We start from the raw sequence: 27285 nt of genomic DNA on the forward strand, positions 1-27285 counted from the left end.
ATGGATCGGTCCGTTGCTTGTCATTGGGTGCGGGGGGGTTACCAGGCTCCGCCCCTGACGAGGAGCTGACAGCCGGCCCCTTCGTGGTAACCCCGTGGAGCGCATGGGCAATGGCGGCTAACCACGCCGGTGTGAGGACGCACACTCCCCGCGCCGTCGCCGCGCTGCCCCCCTCTGCTGTTGTAGTTGTTGTTGTTGTCGTATTGTAGTTTCTTCATGGGGAAGAGATGCGGGGAGGTATGGGAAGGTCCTAAACTCACTACTGGTGCCATATAATCACATTCTGGTGCAACGAAGAGTCAGAATTAAGGGAAACGAGTCCTTAACTGACATAGACTAAGAATAACTAGCAAGATGTCCGAAAGTTGTCTACGTGAGATGCGGTGGACCTGGGCACGACATTTAATGGGGGAAAGAGGGGAAGGTCGGTTCTACAGAGTGTTATTTACAGGCAATGGGACTAGGGAATGGGGGATTGGGGATAGTTGGGGAGTATTGGGGAAATAGGGGAGTATTTACAAGCGGATATTGAGGCCAAGTCCCATATCCGCAACAATATATATATATATATATATATATATATATATATATATATATATATATATATATATATATATATATATATATATATATATATATTATAATAGGCTACAGTGATTCTGTCTGTCTGTCTGTCTGTCCAGGGGTGTGGCTTACTCCGTTTACAGAGTAGCTCCACCCATTCTTGGAGAGGCTTCATGTAAAGAAATATCCACCATTTTATTAACTCGAATAGCTTTGAGACCTGTTTCGTTAGGCCCGTGCGGTCTTTCTCTCTCACACAGGTTTATGTCAACTCTAATTCGATATATCATTTCATTTTTAACAGTCGCAAACATCGTTTTAGACTCGGTTGAAAAAAAACGGGAAGAGAATCCCATGAAAGTTTCCGTTTATAGAACGAAATGATTTCTCAAAGGCCTGTAAAATAAAGCCCATTCATTGAGTCACCCTCACGATTTTATCTCGAATTCACCATCTGATTTAATTTTTATCGATGGTTTTAGACTCGGTGTCAGAAATAATTGAGAACATTCACGCACACACGGGAAAATGCAGAGATATATTTTTAAAAATCGCGCCACGATGATACACGAAAATACAGCGCCTAAAATAACAGTCGGGGAAAATGTCGACATATATTTAAAATTCGCTTTTTCTTTTCCGTTAAGATATATTACTTTTACTTTTGATGACAGTCGTCACAAAACGACATATATGTCTTTGTTCTTATTTCATTCAACATTATTATCCGGAAGTAAAAACTAAAATATTTTTCAGGAAATTACCGAGAGATATTTCTTCGTTTTTTTTTTATTAGTTATGTGCGCATACACTTTAAATAGGTTTATTTGAAATCTTTAATTTTCACAATGTAATTTACTTGCCATTTGATGATTACGAGACACTTCCTCTTGAGGATCGTGACAATTCATGCGTTGTGTGGAAACTTCCATTTCCAAAATGAATGAGACGGGAGAGGAGCGAGGGGTTGGAGAGCGAGGAGCGAGGGGTTGGAGAGTGAGGCGCTAGGGGTTGGAGAGCGAGGAGCTAGGTGTTGGAGAGTGAGGAGCGAGGAGTTGGAGAGTGAGGGCCGATTGTAGCGGAGAGTGAGGAGCGATTGGAGCGGAGAGTGAGGAGCGATTGGAGCGGAGAGTGAGGAGCGATTGGAGCGGAGAGTGAGGAGTGATTGGAGGGGAGAGTGAGGAGTGATTGGAGAGGAGTGAGGAGCGATTGGAGAGGAGTGTGAGGGATTGGAGAGGAGTGTGAGGGATTGGAGAGGCGGTTTGGAGGGGAGTGTGAGGAGGAGTGGGATTGGAGAGGCGTGAGGGTGGAGAGAGGAGAGTGTCAGGTGGAGAGGAGTGGGGGGTCACATATTATGTGAAATAAATGAATTGTGTTCATTACACCATTTCTGGATCTGATGAAGTACCAGTAACCATTTTGTAAAATTTAATGTGCAGCATCTAAATCAAGATGTCCAAATGTCACACACGTCCATGCCCATGGGATTCCCAGGGGTGACCCCACTAGACTGCAGCAAGAAAAAGAACGAGACGGGAGAACAAGACCCTTGACGAACGTGATCACAGACTCGCACAGGATGCTGCTGCAACAACGATGAGGAGGGTTGGAGAGGAGCCAGGGGTTGGAGAGTGAGGAGCTAGGGGTTGGAGAGTGAGGAGCTAGGGGTTGGAGAGTGAGGAGCTAGGGGTTGGAGAGTGAGGAGCTAGGGGTTGGAGAGGAGCGAGAAATTGGAGAGGAGCGAGGGGTTGGAGAGCGAGGAGCGAGGGGTTGGAGAGTGAGGAGCGAGGGGTTGGAGAGTGAGGAGCGAGGGGTTGGAGAGTGAGGAGCGAGGAGTTGGAGAGCGAGGAGCGAGGGGTTGGAGAGCGAGGAGCGAGGGGTTGGAGAGTGAGGGGCAAGGAGTTGGAGAGCGAGGAGTTGGAGAGCGAGGAGTAAGGGGTTGGAGAGCGAGGAGCTAGGGGTTGGAGAGCGAGGAGCTAGGGGTTGGAGAGCGAGGAGCTAGGGGTTGGAGAGCGAGGAGCTAGGGGTTGGAGAGCGAGGAGCTAGGGGTTGGAGAGCGAGGAGCTAGGGGTTGGAGAGCGAGGAGCTAGGGGTTGGAGAGCGAGGAGCTAGGGGTTGGAGAGTGAGGGGCTAGGGGTTGGAGAGCAAGGAGCAAGGGGTTGGAGAGCGAGGAGCTAGGGGTTGGAGAGCGAGGAGCTAGGGGTTGGAGAGCGAGGAGCTAGGGGTTGGAGAGTGAGGGGCTAGGGGTTGGAGAGGAGCGAGAAATTTGAGAGGAGCTAGGGGTTGGAGAGCGAGGAGCTAGGGGTTGGAGAGCGAGGATCTAGGGGTTGGAGAGTGAGGAGCTAGGGGTTGGAGAGCGAGGAGCTAGGGGTTGGAGAGCGAGGAGCTAGGGGTTGGAGAGCGAGGAGCTAGGGGTTGGAGAGTGAGGGGCTAGGGGTTGGAGAGCGAGGAGCAAGGGGTTAGAGAGCGAGGAGCTAGGGGTTGAGGAGCTAGGGGTTGGGGAGTGATGAGCTAGGGGTTGGAGAGTGAGGGGCTAAGGGTTGGAGAGGAGCGAGAAATTTGAGAGAAGTGAGGGGTTGGAGAGCGAGGAGCTAGGGGTTGGAGAGCGAGGAGCTAGGGGTTGGGGAGTGAGGAGCTAGGGGTTGGAGAGTGAGAGGCTAGGGGTTGGAGAGGAGCGAGAAATTTGAGAGGAGCTAGGGGTTGGAGAGCGAGGAGCTAGGGGTTGGAGAGCGAGGAGCTAGGGGTTGGAGAGCGAGGAGCTAGGGGTTGGAGAGTGAGGGGCTAGGGGTTGGAGAGTGAGGAGCTCGGGGTTGGAGAGTGAGGGGCTAAGGGTTGGAGAGGAGCGAGAAATTTGAGAGGAGTGAGGGGTTGGATAGTGAGGAGCGAGGAGTTGGAGAATGAGGAGCTAGGGGTTGGAGAGTGAGGACGTTGGGGTTGGAGAGTGAGGAGCTAAGGGTTGGAGAGGAGCGAGAAATTGGAGAGGAGCGAGGGGTTGGATAGCGAGGCGTGAGGGCTTGGAGAGCGAGGGGTTGGGGTGCGAGGGGTTGGAGAGTGAGGGCGAGGGGTTGGAGAGTGAGGGGTTGGAGAGCAAGGAGCGAGGGGTTGTTGAGCGAGGAGCGAAGGGTTGTTGAGCGAGGAGCGAAGGGTTGGAGAGCGAGGAGCTAGGGGTTGGAGAGCGAGGAGCTAGGGGTTGGTGAGCGAGGAGCTAGGGGTTGGACAGCGAGGGGTTGGAGAGCGAGGAGCGAGGGGTTGGAGAGCGAGGAGCGAGGGGTTGGAGAGCGAGGAGCTAGGGGTTGGAGAGCGAGGAGCTAGGGGTTGGAGAGCGAGGAGCTAGGGGTTGGAGAGCGAGGCGCTTGGGGTTGCAGAGCGAGGAGCGAGGGGTTGGAGAGCGAGGAGCGAAGGGTTGGAGAGCGAGGGGTTGAGGAGCGAGGGGTTGGTTGGAGAGCGAGGAGCAAGGGGTTGGAGAGCAAGGAGCTGGAGAGCGAGGGGCTAGGGGTTGTAGAGCGAGGAGCTAAGGGTTGGAGAGCGAGGAGCAAGGAGTTGGAGAGTGAGGGACGATTGGAGAGGAGAGTGAGGAGCGATTGGAGAGGAGAGTGAGGTGCGATTGGAGAGGACAGTGAGGAGCGATTGGAGAGGACAGTGAGGAGGGATTGGAGAGGAGTGTGATGGATTGGAGAGGAGTGTGAGGGATTGGAGAGGAGTGTGAAGAAGTATTGGAGAGGAGTGTGAGGAGGTATTGGAGGGGAGTGTGAGGAGGAGTGGGATTGGAGAGGCGTGAGGGTGTAGAGAGGGGAGTGTCAAGTGGAGAGCAGTGAGGGGTCACATATTATGTGAAATAAATAAATTGTGTTCATTACACCATTTCTGGATCTGATGAATTGCCAGTAACCATTTTGTAAAATTTAATGTGCAGCATCCAAATCAAGATGAATGTCTCATACGTCCATGCCCGTGGGATTCCCATGGGTGACCCCACTAGTATATATATATATATTTGAGGGCAAATTAAAATCGATCACTGGGATGAAAGTGGATCACTCGAACTTTCGTCCCAGTGATCGATTTTATTTTGCCCCCAAGTATGGTTCCTGGGATACAAGCCTTTTCATATATATATATATATATATACTGTATATATACACTGTATATATATGTATGTATGTATGTATATATATATATATATATATATATATATATATATATATATATATATATATATATATATATATATATATATATATATATATATATATATATTGTTACGGGACCGCGGCGAGGATGTTGTTTGCCGAGCGGATGGCCGCCGCGCCCGAACAGTTACCCCGACTAACCCGATTCCTGAACGTTGGCCGAATCGCGCCACAGATATTCAATGGGGAAAAGACTAAAGCGAAGGATGTGAAGAAGAAGAACACCAAAGCAAAAAGGTTGGAAATGCTACTAAATTTATTCCTACTATTTACACAATCAAAGAAACCAAGGAGAAGGAAGGATAATAAAATAAAAACAGAAGAAGAAGAAGCGGACACAGTGAAACTTAGCTTATCTATGGCAGTCTTACTTAGAACCCTGGACAGAACAAACGAAAGACGGACTCACACGAATTGGGAATTTGCAGGCAGGATGGATCGGAAGGAGGAATGGCTTGGCGGGGGAGGAAGGTTCAGCGGGGATCGGTCGGGCCGGAAGCGGATAGCCGCCGTCAATACCCGAGCTGGGATCGCCAAAACAGCCGCGGTTCCAATCTGCACGGCGAAGTCCCTCCGGTGCACCGTGCGCTCTCCAAAGCTCCTCCTTAGAACTCTCTTGCGCTTGGCACTGCCAACTCAGCACTTGCCCTACTTGGCACTTTGCACTTCGCCGCTCTGACTCGCTTGCACTTGATCGTCGCACGTATCTCTGCATGTATCTCTTTGGACGTATATCTTAGGACGTATCTCTCTTAGGACGTTCCTCTCTTGCTTCGCCCTCGTGCGCACTGCGCACTTCTTTTCTCTCTCTTAGTCCAACCACTTCAAGGCTTTAGCGCGCGCTCTTTATAGCGCCTCAGGCGATCAAGCCGCTGGTGTCCAGGACACGCCCATCGGTGAGCTCGCCTCGGCCCTGATTGGTCGGCACAGCCCTCTGGCTCCGCCCTTGATGACGATGGGCGGGCACGCCCAGGAGTCGGCAGCTCCTCCCCCTTCTTCTCCGAGCCGACCTCGTGGCGAATGGAGTCGCGGAGGGAACAGTTGGCAATTTGTTGGAAGGGGAATGTGAAGGGAAAGGGGATCTACTCTTATTTCACTTGGTGCAATGGAGTATTTCAATTAATGGAAGACACAGCCTTACACTAATACACATAATAAGGATATAACTACTGAGCAGGGATATATGGTGTCCTTCGTGTATGTTTTATGGAATTAACTACGGGAACGCCCTTTGACCTTTATACAACAACAAATGCAGGAAGGAGGGTGACATTTTACAACAATTCACTACACAACAAAAAAAAAAAAAACAACATTCTCATATCCACAACACTGCACCCTCCTCCCCTTAGGCACGTCCCGGGCCTATGAACTTTTACCTTAGTGTGGCACGTCGGTGTAGTTCCCTCTACATTTAACCTGACCCTGAGTGCGACAGTTTTAAAACATAAATAAATATGTCCCGCTGCTCCATTGCACCCTGCCTAACAGATTCACGCCCACAGCTAACCGAATTGCAGAATGGTCTTCAAACTAAAACACTTACGGTGGGGGCGCATTATTTACAATGACTACTTTATTTACAAAACGCAACCCAGGACCTGTGATCGTTCTTTTTGGGGGGGGAGACAGTCTGCCCTGCATCGATGCACCATGAAAGCACCCAAAAACGCACCAAAGCACCCTCAAGCACCAATCGGTGCACAGTCATCATAGTTCATCAAAATAAAAACAACAAACCCTTGGTGGTGTCTTGCTCTTCGGCTCCCTCTGCTGGCTAATGCTCTCTTCCAGTTGTTGTCATCTTCTTTGCTGGCGGCCTATTTGCAATAAAATTTGCACAAAACGTGTCCATTTTTATTTTATTTATTTATGGCCCACAGGGCCGACTACGTGTGGTTCACCTGTGCGGCATCGGTGCCCTGTGACCAAGGTCCGCCAGCAAGATCTCGGGCCTTCATGGCGGTTCCAGCAGAGGGGCCATGCCCCAACCCATGGGGTCCATAAGTGGTGCTCAGCCACAGACATGTGGTCCATAAGGTGGTGCATCGATGCAGACAGCTGCCCAATGGCGGACTCACGCACGCTCCCCTCGGCGCCCAGTGGCGCACAGTCCTCGGTGGGAGACAAAAGGGGGGGAAAAGACAGATGAGCGAGGGGTAAGGTCACAAGGGTACACATCAATACAGGCAATGCAAGGCGAAGTGCGTACAGAGAGCGAAGTGAGAAAGCTCGTCCCTACCGTACGTAACCCCCCCCTGTCACCTACTCTACCCTTGCCCTTACCCCATATTTACAACAATCTACACATTTACAAATTCGTCACTACTGTCACGTCTTCCCCATATTTCCCCTATACCAAATTCGTCTCCACAATCCCTCTAACCAAAATTTGCCATCACCAATTCATCATCAATCCTCATAAGGAGGGAGAGATGGAACAACAAAGCACAATGTCACACCCACGTCATGATGCGTCTCACAATCCAAACATTTGCATCATAAAAATAACAAAAACATGGCATGGTGTGGAGTTACGTCATCCCAGGTGAGTGGATGTAGATGGTGCGAGGAGATCTTAATCCTAACTACCTTCTAATTGACTTTAACACACTTTACACTACCCGGGGTCTTTCCCTGCCAATCCATTGGCCAACTTACACTATGGGTTCTAAAAACCAATTCCCATTGACCAAACTGTGGTGCTTCTCAATTTGGGGTCTCACTCCCCCGATGCAACTCCCTGTGCCCTTGCACAATTTCAGGACTGGGGCGTGTAGCTCTCCCAGCAGGCCTACCCACCTGCACACCTCCACCACTGCAGTTGCCACCCGAGCTTACCTAGCTCCTCACCCTAACCTATCTAATTGGGGAAGGCCCCTCCTGGCTCTGTCACCCCTCGGTGCCCTCTGGCACTGGGCTACCCGGGTCCGTCCTCCGGATCCTCAGGCCCCATCCACAACAACTCTACCGGCTCCCACATCCCACCTGCGGCCTCACCTGGCTGACATCCTCACAGTGGTGGAGTGCCCAATCAACTACACATACTAACAGGCTACACGCCCAGCCATTTCCACAACACTAATGCACCCATCACAACTCTCCTGTGCAACTACCCGCACCACAGATGCCAATATCCAACCACAATCTACCTGTACCCTCTACCTAATTCTTAAACTACCCTCCCCGGGTATTCGTGATGGGGGTCCATCCTTCCCCCATTCACACCTTCGCACCATCCACTCCACTCCACAGTTTCCACCATACTCACTCCACGACCATCCATTCCCATACTCCATATATTCCATACTCCATATATTCCACACAACCATTCTCCATACACCTGCAGTTGCACACCTGTGCAATCTCACCTGGTGCCACCTGCACCCTCCTTGGTCCCTGGACCATTTGGTCAACACAACGCACAATCACCTTCTCTCACTCATACACTGCTCCACACACCTGTTCAGTTGCACACCTGTGCAATCACACCTGTTCCTCACACACGGCATCATCTGCCTACCTGTTGCCCTGCTAACTTAGTGCTCCCCGTCTTCCCTTTAAACTAAGCACATACCACGTCATTGTCACCCAAACTAATCTACCTGCGTCCCCACTACAGGTATCATTGTCACTACCTAATCTTACCGTTACCTAAGGTCATCTCTAGGTCCCTTTCATTATATCCTAACCCTCCCGGGCTAGTTTTCACTGCCATAAACCCCATAACCTAGTGCTCCTTTGCCCCCGCTGTGAGAGATGGCAGAGTTGCCATCCCATCACATCGGGTATCTCTCACTATAAATTTTGCTCACCTAATTTCAGCCAATTAAAAATTTGCCAATCACTACTAATCATTTGCCAATCATCACTCTGCCAATCCTTTGCCAATCATCAAATTTTGTTTTTCTAATTTCGGGTCCAAAACACTATCAGTATCACCATCATCACAGTCCGCTATATCCTAGCCTCGGTGCGTCATGACTTCATTAAACTCGGCTTCGCAAAGCCGAGCAATGAACGCGGGTGGTTTGGTCGCCTGCAGGTTGAATCCGTCCGGCTTTCGGTTCAAGGGAGGTGGTTTGGTCGGGCCGAGATTCCACGCACCATCTCGGCGCGGTACCTTGCGGTCCCGGGCCCGATGACCGAGGCTCGCCTGGTCGGAACCCCGCCCCCGTGAGGGGGCACCGTTCCGCTTCCTCCCACTCGCCCTTGAACCGGACCGGTCGCCTCGCCCGACAAGGCCCGGACTCGACCGTGCGGGGCGGGGCCAAGCCCGAATCGGCAACGACGCTTCGAAGAGAAGCGACGCAGCATCGATCCGCGCCGGGCCTGGCATCCAACAAAGCGCACCGCGCCCCGAGTGCTCGCATCGGCTATCCATCGCCCTAAACGCTGCCCCGTTCAACGTCGATGCTTTACTCGCATGCCCACATGCACACGCGACCCTTTTGACACTCACAAAACCCGGCGTTCCAACGCCGTCCGTACATTCCACACACTCCGTCCATTCCACCAACGCACTCCCTGTTACACACCACACCTCTCGCACACACTCGCCGTTCGCACACTTTCTTAACACACCTCGCGCACCGTCTTGCGCACTCTCCCCACTCGGTACGTACTCCGTACCACTCACCATGGGCGTGCACTCTTGCATCCATCCACTAACGCGCTCAGATGGGCTCTCCCACACCCGCGCCACAACCAACTCAGGTGTGCTTCCTCGCACACGTTCCACCACCACCTTACTCTCCGTGTCACACTCCCCCTCGCACGTACACTCCGTATTGCTCTCACTCCCTGTGTCACACTCCGTACACCCCGACGTGCATTCTCGCTCGCACTCGGTATCACTCTCGCGCTTCGTAACACGCTCACCCCTTGACGCACACTTTTTTTTCACACGCGTGCCATTTCCACTCACACGGGACCCTTCACCAACGCCCGGGTGCTTCCTCGATCCCAATCGCGTGACAATTCTCTTGTCGTCAAACATCCTCCTGCAAAATCTCCCCGCACAATACACACCACGACTCCCTGGGGGATTCCCTTCTCCACGCGCACCTGCAAATCTTTATAAGGATTAGCAAGTACGGCATCAGGATGTGCATTCAGACTTTGAGCAATTTCCATTCCTTCCTCCGACTGTTGCTCTTCTACGTCTGTCGTTTCTACAATTTCAATTATACCCACTACTGTTTTTTCTTTATCCACTTCAACGACCGCTGGCTTTAATAAAATTTTCTCTCCTACCTCAGCGGTCGCCGGCTGCCCCATACCCCGGGTCGCGATCTCTATACCCGTCATTGTACCCGCGCTTTCCTCCGCCTCGCTCAACCAGTGCTCCTCGACCCGCTTTACCTCGTCGTGCACCCTTGGGACCCTTTCGCTCAACCTGCGGTCTCTGTCCCTCTCCAGTCCCTCATTATCGGCCCTCATTTCGTTCGTTATTGCTTCAATTTGGGTGCTCAATCGCTCACTATTAGCCCTCATTTCGTCCCTCATTCGCTCACCCATTTTTAGCATGAGGGCCTCCATTTGTAGCAAAAGGTTCGAATCCACCAATGCTGCGGGCGCGGCTGCCGCAACCTCGTGTGAGGCGCCATTTTGCGCCTCTCCAGCCACATGTGCGAGGGCGCCATTTTGCGCACCTGATACCCCCTCAACCACTCTCCTCCCTCTGATCCTGGGTTACCCCTAACCCCTTTTCTAGTTCACCCACCTGCATCCGATCGCCTTGACTACCCATGGCGCGATTTCAAAGTTCGGGTTTTTCTAAAATAAAACAAATTTCGGCCGCTCGTAGTTTTGAGCGCGTTAAGCGCGCTTCGGGTCCAATCCCGCTCCTGACACCAATTGTTACGGGACCGCGGCGAGGATGTTGTTTGCCGAGCGGATGGCCGCCGCGCTCCGAACAGTTACCCCGACTCCTGAACGTTGGCCGAATCGCGCCACAGATATTCAATGGGGAAAAGACTAAAGCGAATGATGTGAAGAAGAAGAACACCAAAGCAAAACGGTTGGAAATGCTACTAAATTTATTCCTACTATTTACACAATCAAAGAAACCAAGGAGAAGGAAGGATAATAAAATAAAAACAGAAGAAGAAGAAGCGGACACAGTGAAACTTAGCTTATCTATGGCAGTCTTACTTAGAACCCTGGACAGAACAAACGAAAGACGGACTCACACGAATTGGGAAGTTGCAGGCAGGAAGGATCGGAAGGAGGAATGGCTTGGCGGGGGAGGAAGGTTCAGCGGGGATCGGTCGGGCCGGAAGCGGATAGCCGCCGTCAATACCCGAGCTGGGATCGCCAAAACAGCCGCGGTTCCAATCTGCACGGCGAAGTCCCTCCGGTGCACCGTGCGCTCTCCAAAGCTCCTCCTTAGAACTCTCTTGCGCTTGGCACTGCCAACTCAGCACTTGCCCTACTTGGCACTTTGCACTTCGCCGCTCTGACTCGCTTGCACTTGATCGTCGCACGTATCTCTGCATGTATCTCTTTGGACGTATATCTTAGGACGTATCTCTCTTAGGACGTTCCTCTCTTGCTTCGCCCTCGTGCGCACTGCGCACTTCTTTTCTCTCTCTTAGTCCAACCACTTCAAGGCTTTAGCGCGCGCTCTTTATAGCGCCTCAGGCGATCAAGCCGCTGGTGTCCAGGACACGCCCATCGGTGAGCTCGCCTCGGCCCTGATTGGTCGGCACAGCCCTCTGGCTCCGCCCTTGATGACGATGGGCGGGCACGCCCAGGAGTCGGCAGCTCCTCCCCCTTCTTCTCCGAGCCGACCTCGTGGCGAATGGAGTCGCGGAGGGAACAGTTGGCAATTTGTTGGAAGGGGAATGTGAAGGGAAAGGGGATCTACTCTTATTTCACTTGGTGCAATGGAGTATTTCAATTAATGGAAGACACAGCCTTACACTAATACACATAATAAGGATATAACTACTGAGCAGGGATATATGGTGTCCTTCGTGTATGTTTTATGGAATTAACTACGGGAACGCCCTTTGACCTTTATACAACAACAAATGCAGGGAGGGGGGTGACATTTTACAACAATTCACTACACAACAATAAAAATAAAAAAACATTCTCATATCCACAACAATATACATATATATCTATATATATATATTCTATATATATATATATATATATATATATATATATATATATATATATATATATACATATATATATATATATACATACCCTGCAAAAAAAGAAACGCAAAAGTAGTAAAATCGTAAATATCTGACAGTGTTGCCGATATCCATACAAAATTAATACCAAAAATGAATTGGTAATTTCTGCATGGATTGGGATTGATTTGTGTGGAGAGAATGAGGTACTGCAGAAATTTGGCGAAAAGATGGACCAATCGCAAAAACACAACCACGTGAGAGCCTGGTGCTGACACACACCAACATGACATGCACGTGTAACATCACTTGTGGGGCTATAAAAACGTTGGGTTTTCATTTGCATGCCATCACAATCTTACAGCAAGTGAACAGCGAAAACATGCCACGACTCACGGATGAGATTCTTCGACCACACGTCCCTTCCCATTATGCAACAAGTGAACGTAATTTTCCAACAAGACAACGCCCGACCTCACACGGCAAGACTGACAACAGCCTTTTTGAGGAACCACAACATCCAGGTCCTGCCATGGCCCTCCAGGTCTCCAGATTTAAACCCAATCGAACATTTATGGGATGCACTGGAACAACGACTGCGAGCACGTCAGCAACAACCACAGAACCTCCGACAGTTGGCACAAGCACTGCAGGCAGAGTGGGTGAACATTCACCAGGCCGCAATTCGGGATCTGATTGCTTCCATGGGACGACGATGCCAGTCAGTTTTAGACTCTAATGGTGGCCATACAAGAAGATATTGAGCACAGATGACCCTCACCTTGAAAATCTACTGTTCCATGTGTGCCATATGGAACCTGGGTCAATGAGAATGATGTGTGCCAATTTTGAACAATCGATTACCATCTGTTGATTATTTATATGATATATAAAATATACATCTAAAATCACTGTTGGGTTTCTTTATTTGCAGTTTTGCGATTCTTTTTTTGCAGGGTATATATATATATATATATACAGTATATATATATATATACAGTATATATATATATATACAGTATATATATATATATATACAGTATATATATATATATATATACAGTATATATATATATATATACAGTATATATATATATATAAGAACAGTATATATATATATATACAGTATATATATATATATACAGTGTATATATATATATATATATATATATATATATATAATATATATATATATATATATATATATATATATATATATGCATACACATATACATATATATACATACACATATACATATATATACATACACATATACATATTGTTACGGTTTTGGGAGTCTGGTGAGAGGGGTGTAGTGTTACGGTTTTGGGAATAAAGGATGACCCCCTCGTAGGTAGACGCACCACAACATGTGGCCTTGTTGTAGTTGTTATTTCTTAGTGAATGTAAGCGTAGTCCTTTCCTGTGTTAGTTTTGCGTTGAGCAGGCCAGTGAGTAGGCCTCAATTAGGTTGGAATACCATGTGCTCGGGCTGAGACAAGTCTGGCAAGGCCAGAGGGAGGAGCTGCAGGGGGAGTGGCCGGTGAGCAGCGAGTCGCCAATCAGAGATCGAGGGGAGTGGCTCACAACGGCGGCGAGGGGAGGGGCATGGTACATTCGGGTAAGGCTGGGGAGGGGCTATATAAAACCCTGCCTTGAGCCCCGCGTCAGGTCAGAGTTCGTCAGAAGAGCGTTGTGAGTGAATCAAAGAGAGAGGAGAGAGTTCGCTGTGAGAGACGTGTCAGAGTTTGCCCCGAACAAGCAGAGAACGTGAGTCGCCCAGCCCATGAACAAGTCGGAGTGCTTGAATTGAATTGCCTGTTATTGTCGTTGTACACAAACTTTCCCCATGCCCTGTGCCCTGGACTCTGTGGCTGTATTAATCGCGCTTGTGGAGACGAACCATCCCAGGGCCACCTACGCCGACAATGCTCCTACCTGGGCTCCCTGCATACGTGCCGTGAACACCAGAGGGCCACGCCGGGCGAGCTGTCCCTGAGCGACCGACGGCAAAGCGCGTTTGGCGCGCGAACTTCCTTCCTTCTTTTTCCCCGCGTGAGTGAGTGGGCCCTTTGTCTGGGGATAAGTTAAACTGTTAAGTGCCTGCTCTGTGTCCCTTCCCTAAACCTGATCACTGTACATTAATAATAAACCCGTGTTCTTTCTTCTCCTATTTGATCGTTCCGTCCTTTCTATCTATTGGCCTAGCATCGCATGAACAGAACCGCTCGAATCGGGTTCAATAAAAGTAACGGCACGAGTCACGTGATACGCACACCGCTCGGGCATACACGATTAGCGTGGCTTGTGCGAGGTCCGGTCCCTGTTTTCGTGGCAGCGAGGGTACCAAAGGTACGTGAGGAGTCGACCCGATACCCTTTCCCGCGCTCGCTGCGGAAGTGGAGATTCGGCCTCGTGGACAGGAAGACCCGAGGGGAAAAAGGGGTTTAATCCCCCCTTTTGTAATGTCGACGGGCTTTGGGAGATCCGCAACAAGTTGGTGTCTGGGAGTGGGATAATTGGACCTAGAGTGCGCTTCACGTGCTCAAAATTACGAGTGGACGAAATTTAGTTTTTAAAACCAAATTTATTATATTCGTACGATGGCTGGCCAAAGCGATCAAATGCCGGTGGGAATAATGGAGGATGAGGTAGAATTAATGGCCCAGGACCAACAGGGACAGTTGGTAGTGGAGGACGTTGATGAGGGTGTGGCAGTAGAAGAAGAAAATGGCGGCGCCTCGCACGTGGCGGCGAGGGCCGAGTCCACAGCGCCAATGGATATAGCCCTTTTTATGGTGCAATTCAGGGCGTATATGGGAGAAGAAATGGATAAAATGACTGCAAAAATAGATGCCCAGGGGGACAAATCCACCCGGGAATTGAAAGAAATGGGGGACAAATCCACCAGGGAAATGAAAGAATTGGGGGACAAATTCACCCGGGAAATGAAAGGGTGGGAAAACAAAATGGACACCCAGAGGGACGAAGCCAGGTGCGAAATGGAAAAGATGAGGGCAGAGTCAAAGAGGAACATGAAAAAGGCAGGGGAGGACATTGGGCGCAGGTTGAGTGGGAAGGTCGCGGTGGTACGCGAAGAGGTGACCCGGTGTGGGGAACGCGTGGGGAGCGAGGTGGAGTAGAGGACAGCCAAATTGACGGGTCATGGGGGTCGCGACGCGGGGTGTAGAGGGGCCGACGATCGTCGAATTGGGAAAGAAAATTTTGGGGGCGCCGGTGAAGGTTGGATTGGAAAAATAAATTTTAAGGGCGCCGACGATCGTCGAGCTAGAAAAAGAAACAATTGAAATTAAAAAGACGGGAGAGAAAGTGAACAAATCACGGGAGAAAGTTATGGAACACGCGCAGAGTCTGTGTTTGCACTGTGATGCCGTGCTTTCTGACTCGATAAAAAGTTTGCAGGAGCTGGCGGAGAAGGAGGGCCCCGCGGTGAGTAGAGAAAATGGCGCGAATGTGTTGGGCGCGAACGGGTTCTCGGCGCGTTTGGGAGAGAAGCGACACCCGGGCGTTCGCGATGGGCCCATTGTGCGGTGTACGAGGGAGAGTGGTACGGAGTGCGAGGAGCGAGAGTGCGTACCAGAATGCGTGGAGAAAGAGTGTGTTACGGAGTGTGTAACGGAGGAGTGTGCACCGGAGAATGCGATAGCGGATGTGTGAGCGAGAGTGCACACCGGAGCGTGTGGAGGAGTGTGCACCGGAGTGTGCGAATAAAGAATGCACACCGGAGCGTGTGGAAGAGTGTGCACCGGAGTGTGCGAATAAAGAATGCACACCGGAGTGTGTGTGGGAGGAGTGTGCACCGGAGGGTGCGAATAAAGAATGCACACCGGAGTGTGTGTGGGAGGAGCGTGCACCGGAGTGTGTGAGAGACGAGTGTGCACTGGAGTGTGCGTAGACCGAGTGTGTAGAGGAGTGCACACCGGAGTGTGTGGAGGAGTGTGTAAAAGAGGAATGCACACCGGAGTGTGTGGAGTGTGCACCGGAGTGTGCGATTGGCAAGTGTGTGGAGGAAAAGTGTGCAGAAAAAGTGTGTGCACCGGAGTGTGTGAGGGGCACGTGTGCGCCTGGGTGTGCAAATGTGGAGTGGGTCGTGCGTGGTGAGGACGCGGCTCATGCATCGACACAGACCGGGGGGGGGGGGGGTAGCGCATAGTGGGACTGGTAGCATACGCGAGCCCCTAGTGAGTTGTGTGCTGCAGGGACCGGAGGGGATCGGTGCCGCGTCGGTCTCACAAGGACCGGCGTGCACGATTCATGCATCCGGCCCCCGCACTGTATGGTTGGTGGCGTATGGCGACAAGGCCGATCAGCCGGGTTCAAGGGGAGGTAGGAGATTTCGGAGCCACGCACCTTGTCGGGTGCGGTGCTCCGACCGTGGCCGGCTGGGTCACCGTGCGTGGGACCGCGAGGCCCCGCGCAGGGATGGAGCCCTGAACCTGGGCCCATCAATCCCTCCCCCCTTGGAGCGAAAATGCCAGACGGACAACCCATACAGGCGACCAACCCCCCGCATGGATCGCTCGGCCCTTCGAGGCCGAGCTGTGACCCAGTACATCCACTTGGAGAGGCTCGTAGTGTAGAGGACTGGGGGGAGTAGAGTACCCCCCGTGGGGGAATGGTACTGACCATTCCTCACATAGGGGGCCCATGAGCATTAGCTTAGGGGGATGGCAGTGATAGGCCCATGGGGGTGCCAGCAATGGTTGCCTCCATGGGGCACCGAAGCTAGCCGGGGGAGGGCTAGGATAATGATAGGGATTTAGAAGACAGTAGGGACGAGATTTAAGTAGTGACACCTGAACAGTAGAGGAGACGTAGAGAGTTTAGGTGGTTGTTAAAGAAAAAGGGTGTGCTTAGTTTAAAGGGACGAAGGGGAAGCATGAGTTTTAGGGGAAATGAGTTAGGTGGATGATGCTGTGTGTTTGTGGAATTGTGTTGAGATAAATGGAATTGTGGTGTGAGCAATAAATGATGTGCAAGATATTTGGTGCGAGAATGCTTGGTGTGGAATGATTGGTGAGGAGTGCATGGTGCGAAGGATTGAATGGGGGAAGAGTGGAACCCATTCACAAAAGCCCGGGGTGGATCGTGTAAAGCCAGGTAGAGGGAATAGGTACATTTGCATGGATATTGACACCTAGGGTGCGGGTAGTGGAAAAAAGTGCTTTGTAGGGTGCATGAGTCAGTGAATGGCTGGGCGTGTGGCTTAATTGGTGAGTATAGTTATTGGGGCACTCTGCCACTGGCAGTTTGTCGGCCAGGTGAGGCCGCAGGTAGGCTCTGGGAGCCGGTTAGTTGTAGTTGTGAGTGGGGCCCGAAGATCCCCGGAGAGGACCCAGGTTGCCCGATGCCAAGGTGGGCATAGAGGGGGTAAGTGCCAGGGAGGGCCTTCCCCGGTTAGGTAGTTGCGAGGAGCAGGTAAGCCCGGGTGGCGGCTTCAGTGGCGGAGGTGCGCAGGTAGGTAGACCTGCTGGTGGAGTTGTGAGTGGGGCCCGAAGATCCCCGGAGAGGACCCAGGTTGCCCGATGCCAAGGTGGGCATAGAGGGGGTAAGTGCCAGGGAGGGCCTTCCCCGGTTAGGTAGTTGCGAGGAGCAGGTAAGCCCGGGTGGCGGCTTCAGTGGCGGAGGTGCGCAGGTAGGTAGACCTGCTGGTGGAGTTGTGAGTGGGGCCCGAAGATCCCCGGAGAGGACCCAGGTTGCCCGATGCCAAGGTGGGCATAGAGGGGGTAAGTGCCAGGGAGGGCCTTCCCCGGTTAGGTAGTTGCGAGGAGCAGGTAAGCCCGGGTGGCGGCTTCAGTGGCGGAGGTGCGCAGGTAGGTAGACCTGCTGGTGGAGCCATTGCCCCGAAATGCCCCGAACAAAGCACGACCCAGCCCCGAAATTGTGCGAGGGCACAGCGAGAAAATTTGTGGGAGTGAGACCCAAATTTGGAGGGCACCACAGTGTGGGCAATGGGAATTCGGGTTCTCAGAACCACATAGTTTAAAGAGGCCGATTGGCAGGATACGACCCCGGGTAGTTTAAATGAGTAAATGTCAGTAGTGTAGTTAGGATATGAGAAATCCCTTCGCACCATTCACAGCCATTCACCGAGGAGGACGAGCTCCACACCGAGGCTCTGTAAGCTGATTGGGGAGTAAGACGCATCATGACGTGAGAGGACATTGTTGTGTTCCATCCCTTCCTTCCTGGGAGGGAGTCGGGGACGAATTTGGTATAGAGGGAATATGGGAGACAAGACGTAGAGACGGATTGTAAATACAAGGGGGGGCTAGGGTAGTGTAGCCAACGGTGGGAGGTCCGGACGGCTAGGGACGAGTTTGCTCTGCTCGCTCTACCGTGTCCCTCGCATCGCACCAGGCATGGTGGTGCCTGGTCACCTTGTTTTTCATGTGCCACTGTGTCCTTTTCGTTTTGCTTGTTGTGCCTCGTCTTCCCTCCCCGCCCCAGGACCATTTTGGAGGCCGAAATGTGCAGCCGCACTGTGCAGCATCCATTCTGCACCCTTGTTGCACCTGTGCAGATGACCTGTGCAGCACTTTGCTGCCAAACCATCTTTTGCTGCACCCATTCTGCACCTGTGCAGCCGACCTGTGCAGCACCCTGCTGCCAAAACCATCTTGCTGCCATGTCTTTTGCTGCACCCTTGTCACTTATGGACCACAAGCCTTGTGGCCTTGCACCTCTGCTGTGCAGCATCTTGCTGCAAAATCACCTTGCACCTTCAGACCACTTGTTTGAGTGGCATTGATGCCACGCAGTTGGACCACGTGGGAGTGGCCATGCTGGCCAATGGAAAAACATTATTTACTATTGTGTGCTGGGGATGACGAAGATGTGTAAGTTTAGATGGCCCTGATGCTTCATATGGCCTGTATACTCGTCAGGGCCAGCCGGTTTTGTTAGCCGCACACAGAAGAAGCAAGATGCAAGTAGCAAGTGCCAAATTGAGTGTTTTGGTGTTTTTTTTTCTCTCCTCCAATTTCTTCCCAAAGTACAGGTCCTGGGTCATAGAATTGTAAATATACGTGCTTGTAAATATAAGAACGTTGCCCACCGGCTATGTGTGTAGTTTGAAATTCCGGAAATACTCGGGTAGTTGTGGGTGTGAATCTGTTAGATAGCTGCTCAACGCAATAGGAGGGACATATTTAGTGCTAAAAATGTCGCACACATGGGTCAGAGTAAATGCTAGGGGGAATCATGCCTATGAGTCACATTTAAAAGTAATGGTTAAATTTGCATGCCAGGCTCTACGGGTCGTTCCATTGTTGGGGTCGACTCGGGACGAGTCTGGTGAGAGAGGGGTGTAGTGTTACGGTTTTGGGAATAAAAGTTGACCCCCTCGTAGGTAGATGCACCACAACATGTAGCCTCATTGTAGTTAAGTTATTTCTTAGTGAATGTAAGCGTAGTCCTTTCCTGTGTTAGTTTTGCGTTGAGCAGGCCAGTGAGTAGGCCTCAATTAGGTTGGAATACCATGTGCTCGGGCTGAGACAAGTCTGGCAAGGCCAAAGGGAGGAGCTGCAGGGGGAGTGGCCGGTGAGCAGCGAGCCGCCAATCAGAGCTCGAGGGGAGTGGCTCACAACGGCGGTGAGGGGAGGGGCATGGAACATTCGGGTAAGGCTGGGGAGGGGCTATATACAACCCTCCCTCGAGCCCCGCGCCAGGTCAGAGTTCGTCAGAAGAGCGTTGTGAGTGAATCAAAGAGAGAGGAGAGAGTTCTCTGTGAGAGACGTGTCAGAGTTTGCCCCGAACAAGCAGAGAACGTGAGTCGCCCAGCCCCTGAACAAGTCGGAGTGCTTGAATTGAATTGCCTGTTATCGTTGTTGTCCACGAACTTTCCCCGTGCCCTGTGCCCTGCGCTCTGCGGCTGTATTAATCGCGCTTGTGGAGACGAACCATCCCAGGGCCACCTACGCCGACAATCCTCCTACCTGGGCTCCCTGCATACGTGTCGTGATCACCAGAGGGCCACGCCGGGCGAGCTGTCCCGGAGCGACCGACGGCAAAGCGCGTTTGGCACGCGAACTTCCTTCCTTCTTTTTCCCCACGTGAGTGAGTGGGCCCTTTGACTGGGGATAAGTTAAACTGTCAAGTGCCTGCTCTGTGTCCTTTCCCTTTAGCCTGATCACTGTACATTAATATAATAAACCCGTGTTCTTTCTTCTCCTATTTGATCGTTCCGTCCTTTCTATTTATTGGCCCAGCATTGCACGAACAGAACCGCTTGAATCGGGTTAAATAAAAGTAACGGCACGAGTCACGTGATACGCACACCGCTCGGGCATACTGGATTAGCGTGGCTTGTGTGAGGTCCGGTCCCCGTTTTCGTGGCAGCGACGGTACCAAAGGTACGTGAGGAGTCGACCCGATACCCTTTCCCGCGCTCGCTGCGGAAGTGGCGACTCGGCCTCGTGGACACGAAGACCCGAGGGGAAAAAGGGGTTTAATCCCCCCTTTTGTAACGTCGACGGGCTTCGGGAGATCCGCAACAATATACAGACTTGGCATTTAATATGGAATTTTTTTTTTCTCGACCTGGGTTTACTTTCTGAACTCAGTATATCAATCTGGTGAGTTTATTTTACCCTTCGGTGATGTCTTTGTTGAAAGAACCATGTCACTGATTGTCTTTCGCAGCAAGAAGTCAATAACAGGATTATATCACAGGTGGCGTGACAAAATGTAAGGACAGGTACATTTGACGATTGGCTCCACAATCGGGTATATAAGGGTTGTTGCGTTCTGTATTAGTGGAAAACAACTGCTGCACGTCTACAAAAGTTATTGCCGCTTCCTCTGGAGATGATCCGTCAACTTGACAATGCTGTTTGTCATGGAGTGGTGGCTTTACGAAATTCTGGCATGAAACAGCATGCTATTGCTCGGCAGTATGGCATCACTCAAGGTCAGGTGTCAAAGATCCTGAAACGAAATGCTCAGAGGGGTGTCCCTACTCCAATACCGAGGCCAGGACGTCCACGCAGAACCACAAGGAGAGATGATCGCCAGCTGCACCGGTTAGTCTGCAATGGCCATACCAAGTCAGCTAATCGGCTTCGGGCTGAGTGGCAGCAACTGACAAATGTGCCTGTATCCAGAAGGCTAGTCAACCAACGACTGGTTCAAGCAGGCTATCATGCCAGGCGTCCCCTCAGAAAGCCACGCCTGACCAGACAACACAGCCAGCGCCAATTGCAGTGGGCCAGAGAGCACTGTCAATGGCAGCCAGGACACTGGAATCACGTGACCTTCAGTGACGAGTCTAGATTTCTGGTCTATCGTCAAGATGGCCGCGTCCGAGTGCGCAGACAAGTGCATGAAGCCCACAACGAAGATTGTATAGTGCCAAGAGTCCAAGCTGGAGGTGGTGGGGTGACCGTTTGGGCTGCTTTTCATGCAGGGGGCAAACCTGACCTGGTTGTTCTGAATGGAAACCTGAACCAGTTCAAGTACAGGGTCATTCTGGAAGAAACATTGCTTCCATTTGCTCGTGCAGCCTTTCGAGGAAACTTTGTCTTCCAAGATGACAATGCACGGCCTCATCGTGCTCGCATGATCCAACACTTTCTTGCTGACCGTGGTGTAGAGCATATGGAGTGGCCTGCCATGTCCCCGGATATGAATCCGATAGAGAACTTGTGGGCAGAATTAACGCGTCAAATCGACAACTTGGACCAGTCGCCTACCTCTGTGCGTGAATTGCAGCAGGCTATTGTCACTGCATGGCAAGCGATTCCTGTCCAAACCTTGGCAAATCTTGTGAACAGCATGCCTCAATGTGTACGTGCTCTCCTGAATGCTCGTGGGGGTTACACGAAGTACTGAACTGTAATTTTACTGTCCGTAATCCCAGTCATAATTTAGCTTTTGTTTTTGTTAAAAAATTTTTTGGCTAATGTGCAAAATAAAGAGATACTTCTGGAAAACGTACAGAAGTTTAACACAGTACTGTCTGTGAATTGAGTTCGATATCAGTTTACATCACTTTCAAGGATCAATTTTTTTGCTTCGAAATGTCAAATGTGGTTTTTGTTTCTTTTAAAGGTCACATTAACAAAATCTAGAATAATTTCAACATAATTCCAATGAACTTTTGGTTCTAAGACATCTTGAAAAGCAAGTTCACCCCCACAAAAAAATATTCCATATTAAATGCCAAGTCTGTATATAAAATGTGCTCGCTGCGCTCGTCTCACCATACGTCGTTGCAGGAACTGGCTTATTTTTGCTGAGGTTAATGACTGTACCCAAGTTGCTGTGTTGTCATGATTAACGCCAATCATAATACAAACAATTATTTTGCACAAATTGATTTATAGTGCTTGAGATATTACATTTTTATAGATAATTTAGTTTGGAAAAAAAGAAGAAAAAAAAACCCTTCAGCATATACATATGGGAGGGGGAGGTGCACACTGGAAGTTTGGGACGATTACACCTCACCACCACTAAATTAACAACACCTCACCACCACGAAATTAACACATCACCACCACGTAATTTAAAAATGCCTCACCACCACGTCAATTAAAAACACCTCACCACCACGTAATTTTAAAACACCTCACCACCACGTAATTTTAAAACACCTCACCACCACATAAATTAAAAACACCTCACCACCACATAATTTTAAAACACCTCACCACCACATAAATGATAAACACCTCACCACCACGTAATTTTAAAACACCTCACCACCACGTAATTTAAAAACACCACCACCACGTAATTTAAAAACACCTCACCACCACGTAATTTAAAAACACCTCACCACCACGTAAATTAAAAACACCTCACCACCACGTAATTTAAAAGCCAAACAGCTCAATCTTGGTTTCATCAGACCACAGAAACTTGTTTCTCACAGTCTGAGTCCTTCAGGTGCTTTTTTGCAAACTCCAAGCGGGCTTTCATGTGTCTTTCACTGAGGAGAGGCTTCCGTCTGTCCACTCTGCCATAAAGCCCAGATCGGTTGAGTGTTGCAGTGATGGTTGTCCTTCTGGAAGTTTCTCCCATCTCCACACAGGATCTCTGGAGCTCAGCCAGAGTGACCATCGGGCTCTTGGTCACCTCTCTTACCAAGGCCCTTCTCCCCCGATTCCTGTTTGGCCGGGCGGCCAGCTCTAGGAAGAGTCCTGGTTGTTCCAAACTTCTTCCATTTAAGATTATGGAGGCCGCTGTGCTCTTGGGAACCTTCAATGCAGCAGAATTTTTTTTGTAGGCTTCCCCAGATCTGTGCCTCCACACAATCCTGTCTCTGAGCTCTGCAGGCAGTTCCTTCGACCTCTTGGCTTGCTTTATGCTCTGCTATGCATTGTCAGCTGTGAGACCTTATATAGACAGGTGTGTGCCTTTCCAAATCATGTCCAATCAATTGAATTTACCACAGATGGACTCCAATCAAGGTGTAGAAACATCTCAAAGATGATCAAGAGAAATGGGAGGCACCTGAGCTAAATTTCAAGTGTCAGAGCAAAGGGTATGAATACTTATGTCAATGTGATATTTCAGTTTTTTCTTTTTAATAAATTTGCAAAACTTTCTAAAATCCTGTTTTCTCTTTGTCATTATGGGGTATTGAGTGTAGATTGATGAGGGAAAATATGAATTTCAACGATTTCAGCATAAGGCTGCAACATAACAAAATGTGAAAAAGTGAAGGGGTCTGAATACTTTCTGAATGCACTGTATATAAGAGAGCCATTGGTCTGTCTGTGTCGCCATTTTTCTCAGAGATGGCTGAACGGATCTTCGTCAAACTTTCACAGGTTCATCGGTGAGTGTCTGGGAGTGTTTTTGGGCACAAAAAATATTGAAAAAAAAAGTTTTTTTTTAATTTAAAAAAAAAAACCCTCTATCGTACCTAAACCTTTTTGATTAAAGACAGTTATATACAAGTACACATTTGCATAAATAAATACAAAACAATCACCAGACCTTTGAACGCAAATAATAAAACAATTCCAGAAGCAGTCAAAGTTGGTGGCAAGGCTTCTTCTTCCTGAACGTCATCATACTCAACTCAAACGTGATCAATGGCACATTTACCAATATATATTCAACGAAAAGGTAAAATGATGATTTGACAATTGTGATGGATTCTGATTTGGATGCAATTGCTTTTCCATTATATTTGTCCTCATTTCAAATATGTTAATGTTTATTTTTGACTTGAGCAACGCCAGGTATTCCAGCTATAAACACTTTTATAGCTCATTCAGGGATGTGGGGGACCGGGAGAGGGGCGTAAATTCTCCATGTAAATGTGTACCATGTAGCGCCACCTGGTGAATTACAATTTCCTTTTTTACCTGTGCAACACAGAGGTTATAAACCACTCTTTGCACAAGTAAAATTTTTCCTCCTCCCCTCCCCCCTCCCCCCCCCCCCAAAACGGAGGGGCCCGTCAAAGCCACCCCCTCTCCCCCGCTAGTGTATATATCCATGTAATGCCCCCGGAGGTAGTGTGTCTTCCCCAGAAAACTCGTGTGCCAGGTCCACATAACCTCATTGACACAAAGCTTCATGAGCCCCACTCTGCGGGAAGTTGCTATTGCACAAATCACTCAGGAACCTATCCTTTGCATAAACCTGGGTTACTGTATAATGTGTATACATAAATTCACGTGTGCAGACGCACACACATGGCTATTTCTGAGACCTGGGAGAGCTCCACTCCACCTTCTGATAACTTTCAACAACACACATTATAATGTATGTGTGTGTGTGTGTATGTATATACATATATATATATATATATATATATATATATATATATATATATATATATATATATATATATATATATATATAATAACGTTGTGGCTGCTGAGATTAAACATTTCAAAAGTAAAAATGTGCATCCAAGTATAAAGTAAGTAAACCCACTCTGTTAACCTAGTACAGATAATAAACAAGCAAGAGCAAAGCAATTTTCAGAATCATTGGAATCTCCCACGATGAAGCTAACTCCAAGGGCCTTTCACTCACTCACCACAGGCAGGTTGGTGGTCTTTCCGTCTTCTACCGACTCCTCTCTGGCCTTGCCCCCCCAGCTCTCTCTGGGCTCTGTCCCCCAAATATTCTGACAGGTCGCACAAGATCTGCCTGCAACCCTCTTATGGTTAAACTGCCAAAATCAAGACTTTCTGCTCACCTTCACTCCTTCATTCCTCTTTTCTCCCGCCTCTGGAACAAACTCCCTCACTCTCTCCAATCCCACTCCACCCTCCAAGTCTTTAAAACAGCTGTTCACCACCATCTCTTATCTTCCCCCATCCAAAACCTTGATCTTTTCTACCCCCGCTAATTTCACCCCAAATCCTATACTTTTTTGAAATACCAACTTCTGTCCTGGAAGTCCTTGGTCTCCTTGCGTTTTATACCTCCCCCCCCCCCCCCCCATTCCCACGCCTCCTCCCCCCAGGCCCTCTCCCACGCTTCTCCCTGCTCTCAGGTGTTGCGTTTGTGTGCTTCCCCTCCTCTCCCCATCTTGTCTTCCGCTCCCTCTTTTTGTATGTTTTGTTTGTCTGGTTGATTTGTTTGTGGAATAAATGTTAGCTCTTTCACGAGCCTCGATTCAGTATTTTTTTAAAAAGAAAAAAAGAGCAGATCCGGTCTCAGGTGATGTTTCACCCACTTCCCAGGTAGCTTCCTCAAGCCAATAGACAACGTCAGCAAATTCAAATCCAAATCCCAACCATCTGCAATTTGAGCTTTTATAATTCTCAATTTTCATGTTACAATTTAAAACGTCTTCCATTTCCAAGGTTTTCTAATCCCCTCTTCCATCGCGATCTGTCATTCACATCAATCTTCCCTCTCTAGTCTCTTACCCTCTGAGCCCTGTGCTTCCCCATGGAGACATCGCAGCGTCAACTGCCACGTACAACTGACGTACCGTGGGTCGTCCAGCCACACACGCACGTTCCCACCCAGAATTCCTTTAACTAGACCACCATCGCCCCGTTCACACCATCGGTATGTGCGGTGCTCGCATACCTGCGTATTTCTGCTTTGACGGTCGCTCCACCTCACAATCTGGCCACTCACCTGCTTTTCCCGCACATGCATGGCTCGTCACTTGTGGGGTCACTCACTCCTCATACGTCTTTTCACCCCTCACCCTCCCCTCCTTCCCCCCTGCACGTCCTGCAACCTCCTATGCTACACATTTAATTTCCCCTTCTAGTGCTGCACTCAATCCCGCTTCCATCTCTTCAAGTCTCCTAGAATTTCATTTTCTGCCATCTCCGTTTTAACTTTTATTTTTCGCTCTCTGGGTCCCATTTTAATTCAATCTCTGTTGCCTTTGTGTGCTGCCCCTTGTAGTCTCCCACCCTCCGTTATTCTGGTCTGCCTGACTGCCTCATGGGGCACCTGTGGGGCTACTGGGTAGTGGGGACGACTCCACCATGCCCTCAAAGGATCCTTCCCCGATGACTGTGGCCATTGAGGCTACGATGGCATCCAGCAAGTGTGCGCGCTCCTCGTTCTGGTCGTTTTGGTTCTCCATGTGGCGATTTTAAATTTCAGCGCCAATCACACACTCCACCATTTCGCTTTGGAGGTGCGATTTCTCGTACCTCAGGTCTGAATCCAACTCCGCAACACCAGTGTTATGTATGGTCATCAGTCTTTCCGATTGCCTGTTATGAGTTTGATGCCTCGTATCAACATGACAGCAACGGTCGATCGCTTCACGGTCTTCCTCGCTGAATGAGTCTAAAAGCCACGATACCAAGCAAATTGAAAGTCTAAATCAATTCCACCGAGCATGAGGTCTAATGAGCCAGACATTCAACGCGATCCGGGTGGTACAATGTTGAGTCACCATAACCAATTGACGTCGATGGTCTTTATCACCCCTGGAGAACCATGACAACCAGAAATCCCGAGACCAGGAATATACAATATGACCTCACCCCTTATAAAAAGGGAAGAGGCAGAGAAGATACAAGAAGCAAGAAGAACAAATATTTTATGCAACAACCCCCTTAAGCCATTACCGAAAATGTGCCCATGGTACCAAATGAACGCGGGAATCTTTAAATATTATATGCCTTAGGGGCCAATTAAACTCGCAAAAGTAGATAGACACCGATAAGAGACAGACAAGACAGGAAATACCCGAACTGTGCCGGCATAGCACAGCTGGTAAGGATACAGGGTGGCAAAGCAGTCACGACCCCTCTCAGCACCGTCCCAGCATTTGAGAGCACACGAGGAGAGACATGTCAAAGTACAGCATGACAAGCACCGCGCAGCTTCCCGTAGCATTTGATCCAGAAATATCCCTCCAATCACCCCAACTCCCCCTACTGCATGGGATTTTAATGACTCTGGCCCT

The 27285-nt window shown here is 49.6% G+C and overlaps 1 protein-coding gene across 1 annotated transcript in view; it reads right to left on the reverse strand.

Moving 5' to 3' along the window:
- The window catches only part of MBD4 (methyl-CpG binding domain 4, DNA glycosylase), a 59769-nt gene that overhangs the window by 29937 nt on the left and 2547 nt on the right, over positions 1-27285 (reverse strand). The window lies entirely within an intron of this gene.

Source organism: Myxine glutinosa, chromosome 4, assembly GCF_964187855.1.
Source record: "Myxine glutinosa chromosome 4, kmMyxGlut1.1, whole genome shotgun sequence".
Classification (NCBI taxonomy): Eukaryota; Metazoa; Chordata; class Myxini; order Myxiniformes; family Myxinidae; genus Myxine; species Myxine glutinosa.